This window comes from Falco cherrug, chromosome 5 (genome assembly GCF_023634085.1).
Source record: "Falco cherrug isolate bFalChe1 chromosome 5, bFalChe1.pri, whole genome shotgun sequence".
NCBI classification, from domain to species: domain Eukaryota; kingdom Metazoa; phylum Chordata; class Aves; order Falconiformes; family Falconidae; genus Falco; species Falco cherrug.
The window spans coordinates 68,297,564-68,312,274 of NC_073701.1; the positions used below are offsets into that span (position 1 = coordinate 68,297,564).

General features: G+C 42.2%; 1 long non-coding RNA gene across 2 annotated transcripts; it reads right to left on the minus strand.

Annotated features, from left to right (window-relative positions):
• Positions 1-1,713: 1,713 nt before the first annotated feature.
• On the minus strand, positions 1,714-13,856 carry LOC114017118 (uncharacterized). 2 transcript variants are annotated; one of them, XR_008732440.1, is made up of 3 exons: positions 13,521-13,856; positions 2,464-2,527; positions 1,714-2,364 (listed from the first exon to the last, which is right to left on the minus strand). It is a non-coding gene; the product is annotated as an uncharacterized LOC114017118 (long non-coding RNA). The 2 variants fall into 2 exon arrangements; XR_003561989.1 differs by lacking the exon at positions 13,521-13,856 and adding an exon at positions 4,534-4,737.
• Between the last annotated feature and the right edge of the window lie 855 nt (positions 13,857-14,711).

The window sequence follows — 14,711 nt, forward strand, 5'->3', positions numbered from 1 at the left end:
CCTCTAGGATGCAGCTTATCACTGCAAATTACAGAGAGGTACGCATTTTCTATTCATATACACAGGAACAGCTGGAGTAGAAACTCGTCAAGAAAACGCAAGTGAGGAATTGCCAGTATGAATGTAATGAACTATCGAGCCACTGACCTCAGTGGCCCTGAGGAATGGCTTTGAGACTCTACCTGGAAATTTTAGAAAAGATATATAGGCAAAATCTGGGGATACGATCATATCACTTTATGATGTAACTTTAGGCTGCTCTCATAAACAAGGCAAGCAAAAAGCCGGGGTGCAGCAACAGCTAGAGCAACACTTGGAACAAGGTTTTTCCTGATTCATGGACCAGGCAACAATCCGCCTCACCACATCAATTAGGAGATGTATGCTGAAGATAGAGTCAGACACCTTTGTCTGATTTGGGTGATGGGCAAGGGATTTATACCTTTCACGTTCCACAGAGCCGAAGAACAGGATGGGACTTCATATAAGCTCATATATAAACCTCATGATGTTTTCTTAAGGCCACCCAACCCAGGATTGAGCAGACTGGGTAAGAATTAGTTTTGTGCTGGTTTGAAGTAACATCCCATAGCTGTGGAGGAGAGAGCTTGAAAATCTGTACTACAAAGGCACAAAAAGCTGGATGTAGGTAACATTAGAAATGCATGACTAACTCATTGGCCAAAGTCAGTGTGGTAGTTTTTACCATCTAGCTCATGATTTCTGAACATTTGGAAGGCAACACTGTGTCCTTCATAGAATTGCCTCTGGGTAATTCCTGTATTGTCATCCCTGTGTTGCAGATGGGGAAATGGAGGCCAAATGTGCTTTACCTGAGGTCTCACGGTGAGCCAGTGGCACTGTAACAGTGGCATTCAGAATGCCAACACCTGCTCCTCATACTTCTTCAGCAACAAAGTTTTAAGCAAAATCAGAGGAAATGAAGGATGATTACATACCCTAGAGAAACTGCAAAGACTTCTGAACAGGAATTATGAGCTACTGCATCAAAGGCCCCATGCTTGACATTTATTGGCTTTTTGATTAACATTGGGGTAATTTTACTATCAACAGTTTCTCATTAGGAACTGGCAATGTTCTTTCTGACCGTTATCTCGCTCAATATCACATTGGGTTGCTACAAAGAGCAGGGATTTTATGTAAAATCCATCCATCTCTAGCTGCAAAATTTTGTAATAATTCTACATTTAAATAATCTCGTAGAAGTGCTTGCTGCCTTCTCTAAGCAACAGGGATAATAGAGAAACAGTTAAATTTTCATGAAGGCCTAAAGCTATAGGATAAATCTCATACTGCAATGAGTAGGATTAATTTGTCTTGATTTCGCTGGCATTGCACCTTGATCATACTAATTCTGAATTTAGCCACTGAAGAACACATCCCCATCCTGTTTTACACTCACAAAGGAGGGGAAAAAACATCAGAGCTATAACCTTCTATTTCTCCTTTGTATGATGTACCATCTCCTGGCTGCTTGTTGCCAGTATTAGGAATTATTTTTGTCAAACCCATAGCTTTTATAAAAAGAAAATAGTAGAAATGTACCCCTAATATCACTGTGTATTTGAAAGGGTGAAATTGTTCATTAAACTTCCATGTGTCCAAATGTAGTCATATTCATTATACGGCCTTTTAAAAGTTAATACTTATTTTAAATATTTGTATTCTGGAGTCATGACAATGTGAGCATCACAGAGTTATTGTATATTTTATTGATCATGTTTGTTATAGAGAAAAAATCGAGAACAAAACCAGGTGATAAAATAACAAATTGAATTTGTAGTGCTAAAAGTTAAGCCACATTCATGGGTTTGATCCATGACTGCTGTTCCTAGCTACTTGATACAAGAAAATTTAATTTTCCCTCTTTAGGTAGAATAGTGTTTTCAGCCTGCCGAAACCAAAACTTGTAATGCTGTGGAAGTAGTTCAAAATAGGAAACATTCCTGTAGCCTAGATCAAAATACAATCATCTCTTTAAACTAACTTTCATAGCAGTGCAAGTTAACCTGTTGGACTTAATACAGATATAGGTATAGGTCTCGACCACCAATTCTGCTGAAGGAAAGTCACCTCCTGGAAAGGCATAAAAGGCATGGATGGCAGTATCTTAGACTATCTGCTACTTGGCTCATTAGAGCCACATGCCAGTGAGGTCTGATGTAATGGGTCATGTCTAAGAAAGCAGAAGCTCCAACCGTAGTCTGCTCACTGAAGGAGTCTTTAAGGACAAATTAACTGCAATAAAGAGAATGTTGGCATTCAGGCTGCCTCAGCTGCTGATGACAGAGAAGTCCTTAGGTCTTCCAAAGGGGACTCAGGTTTTATTCCAGACCTGTCCTCCTATAAAAGTTACAGTGGATGAAATCATTTTTGGAAAGATGAGCAATGTTTTCCCTGTCAACTCTACCCTGTCAACATTAAGGGTAATGTAATATATACCTGCTCTGGTCTTCTCCACTTCCTGGCCCAAAATCATTCTCAGTGTAGACAGCGAGTGATGCTTCTGGAAAGAAACAATAAAGAATTAGTAAAACTTACATAGAACATGAGGGAAAGGAGAAAGCAAACGAACGCATTAAGTGATTCTCCTAATTCTAGACACAAATATTTTGTTTCTTATACCTCTTTAATAAAATGTACCCTTCATGCCATTAAAACTTTATCCTCTGTTGTTTAAGGGCATTAATCCTATAACAAAAATCTCTATTCTGAGTGTTAAGAGACTATATAAATATAGACATGATGAATACTTAGTCTCCGTTCTCTTTCAAGACCTCACTAGATTAGGTTAAAAATACTTTAAGATTAGTGTGCTTTTTCTTGCTTTTTTGTTTTTGAGTCTTTAGTGTGAAGGCAGAATTTTAATTCTGTTTTATCCTCTCCCTCCTTGGGTTTGTTGTTTGGTTTTTGTTTTCATGAGCGCTGAGGTCATTGCTTCTTGGCCTGCTTACTCCCATACAGCATTGGCCTGAATTGCAACTTTGGTTGAGCTAAGGCAATATCTAACTTTGTGAAGGAAAAAAGAAAAGGAAAAAAAAAAAGGAGAAAAAAAAAAGAAGATGCCAACAATATGATCCATTCTCCTTGCAGTCAGAACTTGTAGCTTATTTCTGCTTTAAATTCATCTGACTACAGCTTCCAGACAAGGTAATAGAGCTGCCTTTCTGTGGGCTTAGCTAGATCTTTCAGTATCTCAGCAGCCTTTATGTAAAATGGTGCTGATCATTCTTTTTTTTTTTTTAATTATTCTTTTTTTTTCTGTCTTTTCTCTGTAGACAAGCTCGCCAGTGGAAAATCGGCTCTCACTCCATGTACACCTTGCACAACAGCTTAGATGTGGGATGATTGATATGTAGCATTTAAGTTATAACAGGGAGAAAGGACATTAAAAAATCAAGCAATAAACACCGAAAATCTCTGAGAGAGGTTCCTTCAGTTTACTGCAGATCCTCAGAAATCCTTGCTTGCACAACAGAAAACCCATTTTAAACGTGATGGCACTATTAGCAAATTGTCAGCAGAGGGCAATAACAGCTCACATCGTGAAGCAAATCCTGGTTACTGTGCCAGACCAGTTCTGCCAGCGTTGTTTTTCTACTTGCCTGCTCACAAGGAACGAGCCCCTAGGTTAATCAGGCAGCTCTCTGAACAGCACGTGTCTCAGAAAGCACTCCTGGAAGTCATGCAAGTCATGGGTCTAAACTCTCTTCTTCCACTTTCTCTGCAGCCCCTGTCTTTGCATCCTCACTGATTACATCGGAGGATCAGTTGCAGTCCAATAGTCGAGGGACAGTTTGGTACCAAATGCTAGGAAGATCTTTGGAAGCAAAAGGAGACCCTGTTCTGCTTTAAGAAACACAGTTGTGAAAAATACAGATGTGTCTGGGGTCCTGGACCAGTCAGCAGAGCACAGTTTGGGAGAGCCTCGCTGTTCTGGCTTTCCTAGGGAGTTTTAATTGTAGATCCAAATGAGCTTGTGTAAATTGGTAAAAGGTTCTGGAGGGAACAAGTGATTCAGAAAGACCTTCCAGGAGACTGGATCAGCAAACCAGGCAGAAGAGGTGAGCAGAGTGTGACAATCATGCCTTCATGCCTCTTTCAGAACAAAGGATAAATCCACAAAATCAAAATGGATTTCTAAAGCTATCTTCGTCAAAGGAGTTAAGAACAGAGGACACCATTAGATTTTCTCTCTTACAATCCAAGATCAATTCTGCAGGCCAAATCCTCAGCCAACATAAATCAGTCAACTTCATTCAGACAAAGCTGACAGGATTTTATACTGTCATTCCAGATATATACTGCAATCCAGAGGATGGGTCTCTTAGCCAGAGTTTGACCAGCCAGAATCTGTGTCACCTCTTCCACCCTTCTTAACAGTGAACTAAGTGACACCCACCACCTCTGGTCTCCGTGGCTCAGTTTCCCCACCTGTAAAGCAAGCTATAAAGTTCTCTGTGACACACTTACGGCAGTGAATGATAAAAACTAATCAACTGTGCTACTCACAGCTTGGTGATGAACTAATGTGCTTGTCACACTGCTGGCCCATAGTCTGCTGGGTAGATAAGAAAACTGCTGAAGGTGTTAGTCCAGATGGACTGTAAATGCCAAGGCACAACAGGAACTGTTGAAAAATAAAAATATTCTCTCAAGTCCTCTCCCAGCAGGAACAATATTCCAATTGTAATGCAGATACCCTGCATTCATCCCTCATCCATCCCTTAGGGCAAGTGAACACTTTGCAAGAGTCTGCTAATCATTAGACTATTGTAAATATTGAAAAATACAAATGCCAGGTGTTTCTTTATCTGAGCTTTAGCTGTACGCGTGGCTTCATGAAAAGTAAGAAAACATGACCATGCATAATGATACCATTATTAATATTTGGAATTTCAGGGAACAGTAGTTATTAGGCTGAATTAACTGATTCTCCCCAAATTCCCATACTGTAGAAAAAGGATGGGGAGCAATTACATTGTTCAAAGCCACCACAGTAAACATCAAAAGAGCCAGTTGTACAAGGCTGTGCTGAAGCTACAGAGAAATTCAAATAAACAACATTAAATGACCAGCTCTGGAATGCAGTGAACCCAGGCTGGGTCAACAAGCACACTGATAAGTGTGCCAGGTGACAAGTGGGGTCCAGCCCAGGCTAAATCTCCGGCAGCCCATGGTAACGGGGTAGAGGTTATGGCAGCTTTGTGCTTGGCAGCTTCTAGACAACTCTTACCAGCAGACTGAGTGGAAGATGTAGTTTAACTGCTTCATCAGTTTTTACTACAAAGGCTCTACTCAGACCAGAGTCATCCCTATCAGTCATGATTCAGTGCCTTTTCCACTAGACAGCTTTTCAGCACAGTACAATTGTGCTCCCACACAGCTGAGACAGAGGTGATCTGTGCCCTCTGTTTCATTTTCCTCTCTGCCACTTTTTGATCTTTCTCTGACTCAGAGAAGCTGGTGCACGCAAAAGCCATTTCAGACTATGGCCATCTGTAACCACAGAAATTGAGCCACCACCAGTAACACTAAAAGCAAGAAGCAGAAACTTTGAAACGAAAAGCAAATATTACCTTGGAGTGATAAGCAGCTATAACAACAGACTTGGCAAGCCAGCATTTTAAGCCAAAAATATGTTAAAGAGATATTTTTGCAACCTTTTTTGAAATATTCTCTTCAAAGAAGCTAAATGCTGGTCTTAGGAAAAAGGTACTGAACATCAGTTTTAAGCAAAGTTATTTTCTTCTTCTGGATTAAAAATCTACATTTTAAAGAGTTTAAACAAAAGTTTATGCAAGCATTTCCATATAGATGAAAAAACCCCAACATTCTTTTATGTGGACAGAGAGTTCCTGTTAAGGCAGTGGTTGCATAGAGGATACAAAAATAGCTGGTAGCATAAGTATATATGGGATGCCATTAAGAAATCAGGTGCTAATGAGACTGCTCAGGACTGATTCACGACTGCCCTGTGGCTATTCCATGACAGCTCTTCCAGGAGGTGTTCTAGCAGCCATGAGTCAGATCCCTTCCCCTGTGTCGATCCTTCGGCAGGAAACTCCCTACAGAAAAGCTGGCAGGTATGTCCTTAAAGGCAAAGGAACCAGGGTTTTCCCGTGATTTAGCTCTTCCAGCTGCAAGAACTGAGGCAGCTTGGAGTGAGCACAGATAAAAGCAGCCTGAGAAGTCTCTGTACACTGGCACAGGCAGGAACCCGTCAGCATCACAAAGGTACGAAAGATGGCTGTGAGCCAGTTATTCCTGTTGGTCCTTGAACTGATGCTGGCTCTGACACCCTTGTGATCTTGAACACAGGCCTAGAGGACAGACTCTTTATTGCCTGAAATAAAATCCTGCCCTCAGTTACCCTAGGCAAGGTTAATGACTATAATTTATTAAAAGACCTATAATGATTTGTTAAATGATGTTGAAAATGGTAGTTTCAGGAACACAAGTTACAAAGCAACCTGACAAACAAAAGGTTTGCACTGTACTTCCTTTTAAAAGGAACATGGCAGATACATCTATTTCTCACTTCTTTTGGGCCAAGAACAACACATTAACTATATACATTCGTATCTACCATATACACACAGGTGCCCTATACCATATTGTTTCTTGATGCCCCAAATGCAACTGCACAATGGTTTCCTTCCCATTGCATGCAGTCCATGGAATTCACGATAATGGTACCGATAGCGGAGTCTGCGTGGAAAGCGACAAGTGAACTAACTGTAAACCACTTCTTTTATTGCTGTCTTCCTCTCGCAATGTAGTCTTAGCGAAGCAGCACCCTTCCTTATGAGAACCAGCAAAATATCCATAGGCATTACCTCCCGAGAGGCAGGGCTGGCAAGAAGGGAAATCAGTGCACAGGTGACCTCACCTGTCCTGTTTGTACTGATGTTATTCATAAAACACTTTTATAGCTATTAAAGAAAAGCCCAGTATTAAAGACTAACAATGTCACTTTGGTATTTAGCATTTGCAAGAGACCCTGCATGGCTGGAACTCAAAAGTCTCCAGCATTCAAACAATTTTCTCCCCTTTCCAGGGTCATATGCTCTCACTAGCCTGTTGTAAATATCCTGATATCCAGTGTTTGGAGCTTAGGTCCCCAGCCAAAAATTATATCCAAGCCCAGAGCTAATTGTCCAAGTTCCTTCCATAGTTATAAACAGAAATAAATGTTTCAAAAGATCAAAACACCCGAACTACTGGAAGGTACAGAGCTGCCTAGCAGCAGCTGGTAGGGAACTGATGTCTCTGAGCACTTGACCTTTGCCAGAGAAATCCTTGAGTCCTGGAGTCTGACACATTGTCCTGAGCATAGGAATATTTTCAGGAGTAAAACAGGGCCACTGTTTTCCTCTTGAAATGCACAGAAGATTGTAAAATAAACTTTTTCAATGCTATTATGTTGCTGTGCACATATATCGTTACTTTGCACTTATTTAAGAGCTTGAATATTGCTTTCATCTTGATGTAAGCCTTTTTTATATACTTTTTTTTTTTTTTTTTAAGTCAGGAATGTCTCTCCCACTCCAGTTTTAGAGATGCATATGATAGCAGTGTCCTGACCTTAGAAACTGAATTCTTAGTGCAAGATTTGGTACTAATTGTCACACTACCTCTTCCATTTGTCTGCACAGCATCAAGAGGATAAAAGGTGGGTGGGTGGAAGCAGTAACAAATGCGCTTTCATTCCTCACTTTTAAGGGTGAGATTTCCCTTCATGGGGGTAGATCTCAAATTATTTACTATTGGAGCCTGATATCTTTAATAGTATCTTCTTTCACCAACAGAAGAAATTCTTCTGAAAAAAAGCCAGTTCTCTGCTTGTTGCCACTGCCAGCTGCATGCAAGTACAAAATTACAAAGCACTCACTTAGTTGAAGTGAATACTTCATTAAACAATTAAGCAATAAGGCAGAACAAAGTCTGTGGTTTCCAGGCCTTGTTCTGTAATTGTATCCTACAGCATTAGGAGAACCAATGCTCCCATAGGGTTGCAATTTAGGCTAGGATTATCCTCTAATAACTTTGTCCTGTGGGATTAGAGGATTGCCATGATGGGGAATTTTTTTATCCATCAACGGCAATGTAAAATAGATGATTTGTCCTTGAAGTTCTGGAGGTGAGGATTCACATCTCTTTCCTCCTTTCATCATCTTGCTGTAATGCCTTGATTAGAAGCTTTTATCTCTGCTTTCACTTTCTGAACCATGAAAGCTATCCACCAGCCCAGTTTCTATGAAGGTACAGTACACAGAAAGCCAGTTTATAAGTAACACTGAGTATCCCCAAGCACACTGTGGACACTTTGAGCCTGAGTGACATTGAGGATGGAGAATGTGTAAGCCACTACGTTGAACAAGACGTAAGTTTGCGCTGAAATTTTCTGTTCATCTCATACAGCACGTGCAGCTAGTGAACTTTCAGGTCAAACTGAGAGGGACCTACAGAGGTAAGGCAGATGCAGGTTTAGATGGCTGGTAGGCAGAGATTGTTTGGATTGCAGATGAAATTTAAATGTCTGAAGTCCATCTACATTCTGCTACAGAGGTCTAAACCCCTTTCTTGATCTAGTAAAGCTCTGATTCAGCTCCTAATGAAATTACCAGGATTTGTTCTACTGACTTGAAGTTGACCCTGGACAGAGCCCACAGCCCTACCAGAATCCCTTTCCAGAACAGTTACAAAACATCCTGGATGGCAACAGCAAGTCCTTGCCTCAAACATGATACATAAGGAATCCCTCCATGCTGTTCTCCTTCTCCATATTCAGTTCTGCTGAAACAGAAAATACATCTCAAATGCAAAATACAGCTCACTGTATGACAGGACACCCTGTCCTTGGGAAGTGGAATTATGATAATCCAGATTCATATTACGGGTTAATGGAAGACCATTAGAAGAATTAACTTCCAGTTCTAACAGGAATCAAACCAGAAATTAAAAAAAAAAAATCTAAACCCATAAAACCCCACAATTTAAAAAGACAAGTTTATTTCTGAATATATGTATCTTATGCTGTCTTAGAATAAATAATTTTCTACACCTCTTTGATTCTACTTGCACTCCTTCCCTTTAGAAATAATATGATTAATATTTAATTAAATTCAGTGGCATATGTCTCCATTCCCCATAGGAAAATAAGTTGCATTCATTTCAGACTTACTGACACTGGAAAATAACTAGCTGCCTATACTCACTGGAATGTATGGGAGAACAAACTATCATTAAAAGTCAGAAAATACATGTTTTAAATAGTAGAAGCCAAGAAAAAGCTATTGGGTATATTTTTGTATTGCATTAATGCTACAGGAGCCTGCTCAAATTGGGTCACTTTCAGCCAGCTACTGCAAAACCAGTAGAAGGCCATCCCACCTCCCTCTGAACAGACAAAACATGGGACAAGGGAAGTATTTGCTCTAGCGAGTAGGATCTGCTGAAGGAAAGGATGAAGGACTAGATCCAATAAGGATTTAGGAGCCAAAACAAGGATTTAAGTGAAAATGAGGTACTGAATGCCAAAAATACACCCCAGCTCCCCTTTCCCTCCCCCCAGCTGAACTGCAGACAAACCCTTGAAGACAGCAAAACTCATCAGGTAACTTCTTTCTCTGTACCTGCAAAACCTTTTCTCATCAGTGAGGTGTACTAACATCAGAAGTAAGGCAAGGAGAGAAATCAGGTCCAACTCATTAGACAAGTCACTAGTATGCCTGTCAGGTTAGGCTCTGGGGCCACAAGGAAGAGGAACATGGTTTGACAGAGACAGAAGGCTGTAGGAAGCCACAAAGACAATATGGAGAGCTCTGGGGGAACAGGGTAAGTCAAGAAACACTGGTGGCGTGGGAGTGATGATGGAGGAGGCAGAAGGGATGGCTTGGGGACAGTGAGATGACCTCAGCAATACAGGAAGGAGATAAGGTACTGAAGAGTGAAGGAGGCAGGAGTGAATCTGGGTATCCACAAGACAAAAGGAGGACTGTGAAGGCTGGCTGGAGACAAGCTGATAACCACAGCTGCCTCCAGTTGTGCTTCTGCACAGGTACAGAATGGCACGGGCCACAGCAGTTTCAAAGGCAATTTCTCAATTAATTTAGAACACAAGCTGGAACTTAGATATTCTGGCTTAATCACAAATAGAACTAAATGCTAAAGGTGTTCCTAGACAGCGCCCAATAAATGCTGATTGTGTCTGCTCTCCGCAGATCCTATCTTGGCTGGTTTTTTACAGCAGGTGATGGTATCTCAAGTGCTTGTCTAGGAAGTGTGAGTCTAGGAGACTCAGTTGTCTCTGAACAATCACACCATTCGAACTCACCTCTCACTTTAGACACATGTACCCTAATCACTCAGGGGAGGAATGGGAGTTTCTGTCTGCAGCTCAGAATTTTTCCTGGCCCTGTGGCAACAGATCTGGTTTGAGAGGTTGTTATCTGTCTCCCTCAATGTAAAGTTTGGTTTTGTCCCATGACACTCTAAACAAAGTACAAAAATATCTGTGTAAAAAAAAAAAGATGATACAAGCTCTGCCAAATATGTTCATGGAATCATAGAACAGCCCAGGCTGGAAAGAACCTCAAAAGGTCATCTGGTCCAGCCTTCCATGGGAAAGGGAGCCTACATGGGATTCACCTAGCACCCTGTCCAGTCACATCTTGAAAATCTCCAGCGATGGGGACTCTACCATGTCCCTGGGGAGGTTGTTCCAGTAAGATTGTTCTCACTGTAAACAATGTCCTTTTTATATCAAGATGAACCCCCTCCTGGTGCAACTTCTATCAAGAAGGCCTCTTGCCTTCTTGATGTGGCTTCTTGTGAAGACAGAGCCTCCACTCTCTTTGTAGCAGCCCTTTAAGTACTGGAATACTCTGCTGACGTTCCCCTTGAGTTTTCTCCAGGAAGAAGAGACCTAACTCCTTCAGTCTTTTCTCACAGGGCAGGTTCTCCAGTCCTTTGATTATCTCAGTGGCCCATCTTTGGACCCTCTCCAATCTGTGTTTTTTCTTGAATTGCAGAGACCAGAACTGGACACAGTACTCCAGGTGTGGCCTGACAAGTGCTGAGCAGAGTGGGGGGATCATGTCTCTACTTCTGCTAGTAATGTCCCTGTGGATGCAGCCCAGGATCTGATTTGCCTTCATTGCTGCAGTGACACACTGATAACTTGCACTCACCTTGTTGTCTCTGGCACACCCACGTCCTCTCAGCAAGGCTGCTCCCCAGCCACACAGATGCTGGCCTGTATTGGGCTCTTGTGTTTTGTTGTCCCAGGTGCAGGGCCTTGCATTTGTCTTTGTTAAACTTCATAGCGTTCTTGCTAGCCCACTCTCCCAGCCTGTCCGACTGTCTCTATAAGGTGGCTCTCCCTTCTGACATGTCCACCTCACCATCCAGTTTAGTGTCATCAGCAAACTTGGTGAGGGTGCTTTCAATCCCATCATCCAGTGTTGAAAAGCATGGGGCCCGGTATCAATCCCTGGGAGATCCCACTTCTGACTGGCTGCCAGTCTGAGTAAAAACCACTGATCCCCACTTGTAAGCCGATTTCTTACCCATCTCACAGACCACCCATCCAGTCTGTATCTTGCAGGTTTGCCCTGTTTGTTTTGATCTAGTTCACTACGCAAACCTGACTGACAGCACCACAAAAGTCACTGGTTGGGCACGAGAGAGGCAGCAGTGACATCTGGGCTGGAATGTCAGCCTGCTGCTGAGTCACGGATAAATCCCAAGGTTTTGACTACTGTAAGTTTATCTTGCTGTTTGGAAATCCATTCTGCCAGCTAGGCACTGAAAAGCAAGGTGTGCTGTCACACCAAAGCCTGTCATTGGCTCTAGCTGTAAGTGCCTTGCCAAAAAGAGGACACGGTCAGTCAGGAGGAAAAGTTGTATAAATGAGTCATGAAGCCTATTTCATGTGGGATTACTAACTGTAAACAAGAATAACAATGACCGTACACTACCTGGTATTTATACAATACTTTGTACAATAAACCGTGGTCTTGTCTTGAGGTTTCCAATGGCACTCTTCTACAAATAACAAATCATATTACCACATTTATCACAACAGTATGTCAACTATAATGACCATAAATGTAACTCAGCCTTCACTTTGGATAAACCCTGTTTCTTCCACAGTTATTTCATATGTCAATGCACATTTATTCCCTATTTTGTCTACCTGTTGCCTTATGTCTAAAATGTAAGTTACCAGCTTTCTAAAACAGGATTATTTTTTTTACTTTATATACCCTGCCTCACATAAGGGGGCTCCAAATTTTAACTGTGGAACTTTCTAAGCCTACTGAAATTCAAACAAATAACAGATAGCTTTCCACCATTATACATTTTCTTTCTGACTGCTCAGTTCTACTAATTGCTTATCAAACCCAGGCCACATGCTTGGGGAAAAAAAAAAAACAACCAAGAAAAACCCAACCAAAACAACCCTAAAATGAAAATTCTTTATAAAGAAAGTCCAAACCAGGTGAATAAGATCTTCTCTGACCACAGCTGCTTAATTCTATGTGTCTAGTGTCAGCTGTTCGCAGTAATAAATATAATAAGCACATTCTGTGAGAAGAAACTTGAATTTTGGCCTGTAACACAAGGAAAAGGAGTCAGATTGCCAAGAGGATTTTTGCAAACACAGGCTTCATCTAGTAGCTCTGGTTTGGGTGGCATTTCCAGAGAAGCTGCAGAATGGACTTCCCATGCATAGGACTATACTGACACTGGCAGCTGGGAATGTTATGACGTCGATGTTGGAGTATGATAGAAGTTAGAAACCCACATAAAATAGTGTTTTGCTCTATTAAGTAGCAACCACAAATGTCAATATCACATGTTAATTAATGATTAATGTTAGAGGAAGGAGATGCATGCCTGACATATTTTTAAACTGGTACAACAAGTTTCCACAGCACAGAAGAGGGAAGTTCTCTAATACATAGTAATGGACTGTGTATTTGGAACTGTGCACCATAAATTTCCCCACCTCCAGGACAGAATGTGTCAACACACGGTTGCTCTCCTAGAATAAAGTTAGTGCTGGGATTAGCAGCTGGTAACGTTGCAGAACAAGGAAAGAAGAAAAAACATACAAATGACGATCAAAAGGAAAAAAAAAAACCTACCACCTCTTTCAGACACACCTGGGGTAGAAAAATGTCAACAGGGCACATTTTTAATATACGACTAGACCTCGTATTACAAAGTGCTGAGAGTAGATCAAGAAATAAAGAAATAACACTGTAGAGCCAACAAAGCCCTGGAACTGTAAGATCTTCCTCAAGGTGATATCCTACTTAGCAAGGAGAGCTTTAGCTCAGGCAGGATGAGTTGGCATATACCTACAAATAACACTGTAAGAATAATACATTGAAGTTATCTAACATCCCACATTGATGAATTCCAAAGCACTCTGCATTTGTGTTATTAGTGTTCCCACACTGGAAATCAATAAAGTACATGCTTACCTTTAAGTACATTCTTGAATTAAATATGTTTCCCAAATAAAGATATCCTCCTTAACCAGGGTCTACATGCTATATGTAGTAGACACCACTCCCCTTTGCTCCTTAATGAAATAATGCACTTTCCTCTCCTGTACTCTTGTGTAACAGATGTTACCCAGGACAGTCATACGATCCTGTACCAAGCTGCTGGCAAAGCCAAGCATAGAAAATAGAGGTAGGCGCACACTGCACAGCTCCTCCTTCCCAGTTCTGCTATGCCATTTACTTTGGGTAGGTTGCATCCTTCTGAAACATCTCCATCTTCCACAGTTTGAGGTCCTTCCTGCTCTAGGATTATTTCTGCCACCACAGCATGGGTGAGAAATAATGATTTCTGAGAGCATGTTGAAATTTTTAGTGTGACATAAGTCAAATAGTTACTTTGACAGCTGTCCTGGCTTTGTGCAACGGAGGAGGGAGGAGACATGACTGCTTGATAAATACCAGTGAGTATGATGATATATTAGCAATAAATAGAAGTACAAATAGGCAATATTTGTCATTGAGCTGCTAAATATACAGGTGGCACAGATCAACAAGGCACGTAAACCTCTTTCCTCTTGGCTGCGGACGCAAGCTCAGGCAGGGAGCATGGGGCCCCAGGGAGAGACCGGCTTCTCCTTCACCTCTTACCCTCAACGTTTCCCAGTAGGTCAGTGGAGGAACAAGCCCCACAGACACCAGATCCAGCACGGTTTATCCCTCATGATCGGGGCTGCCCCCGCCGCCCTGAGAAGCCAGCGCCGGGCAGGGTTTTACCTCAGGGCTCTCAGGGGAACCCGAAGGTATAGTCTCCCACTTTCACGGCTGCGCGCCGCCATGGTGCCCAGCTCACCCCCACCCTCACAGGGGGGCTGTGAGGACCCGCCCTACACACGCTGCTGAGGGGACACTGGGGACCGCTGCTTAGCGAAGCCACCTCAGGCAGCACTGTAGATGCGGGGACGCGCGTTTAACCCCCGCTCCAGGGGGACTGTCAGCAACACAACGCAGCCCCCCGGGCCGGACAGGGCCGTACTGCAGGCTACCGCCCCAATCCGCCCAGGGAGAAGGGAGGAGTACCGGCCTTATGCCCTGCCCAGAGGGTCGGATCAAAGGCGCCCGGTCCCGCCCGAGCTGAGGTGGAGCCGTGACGGGGCGCCGCTCCCCACA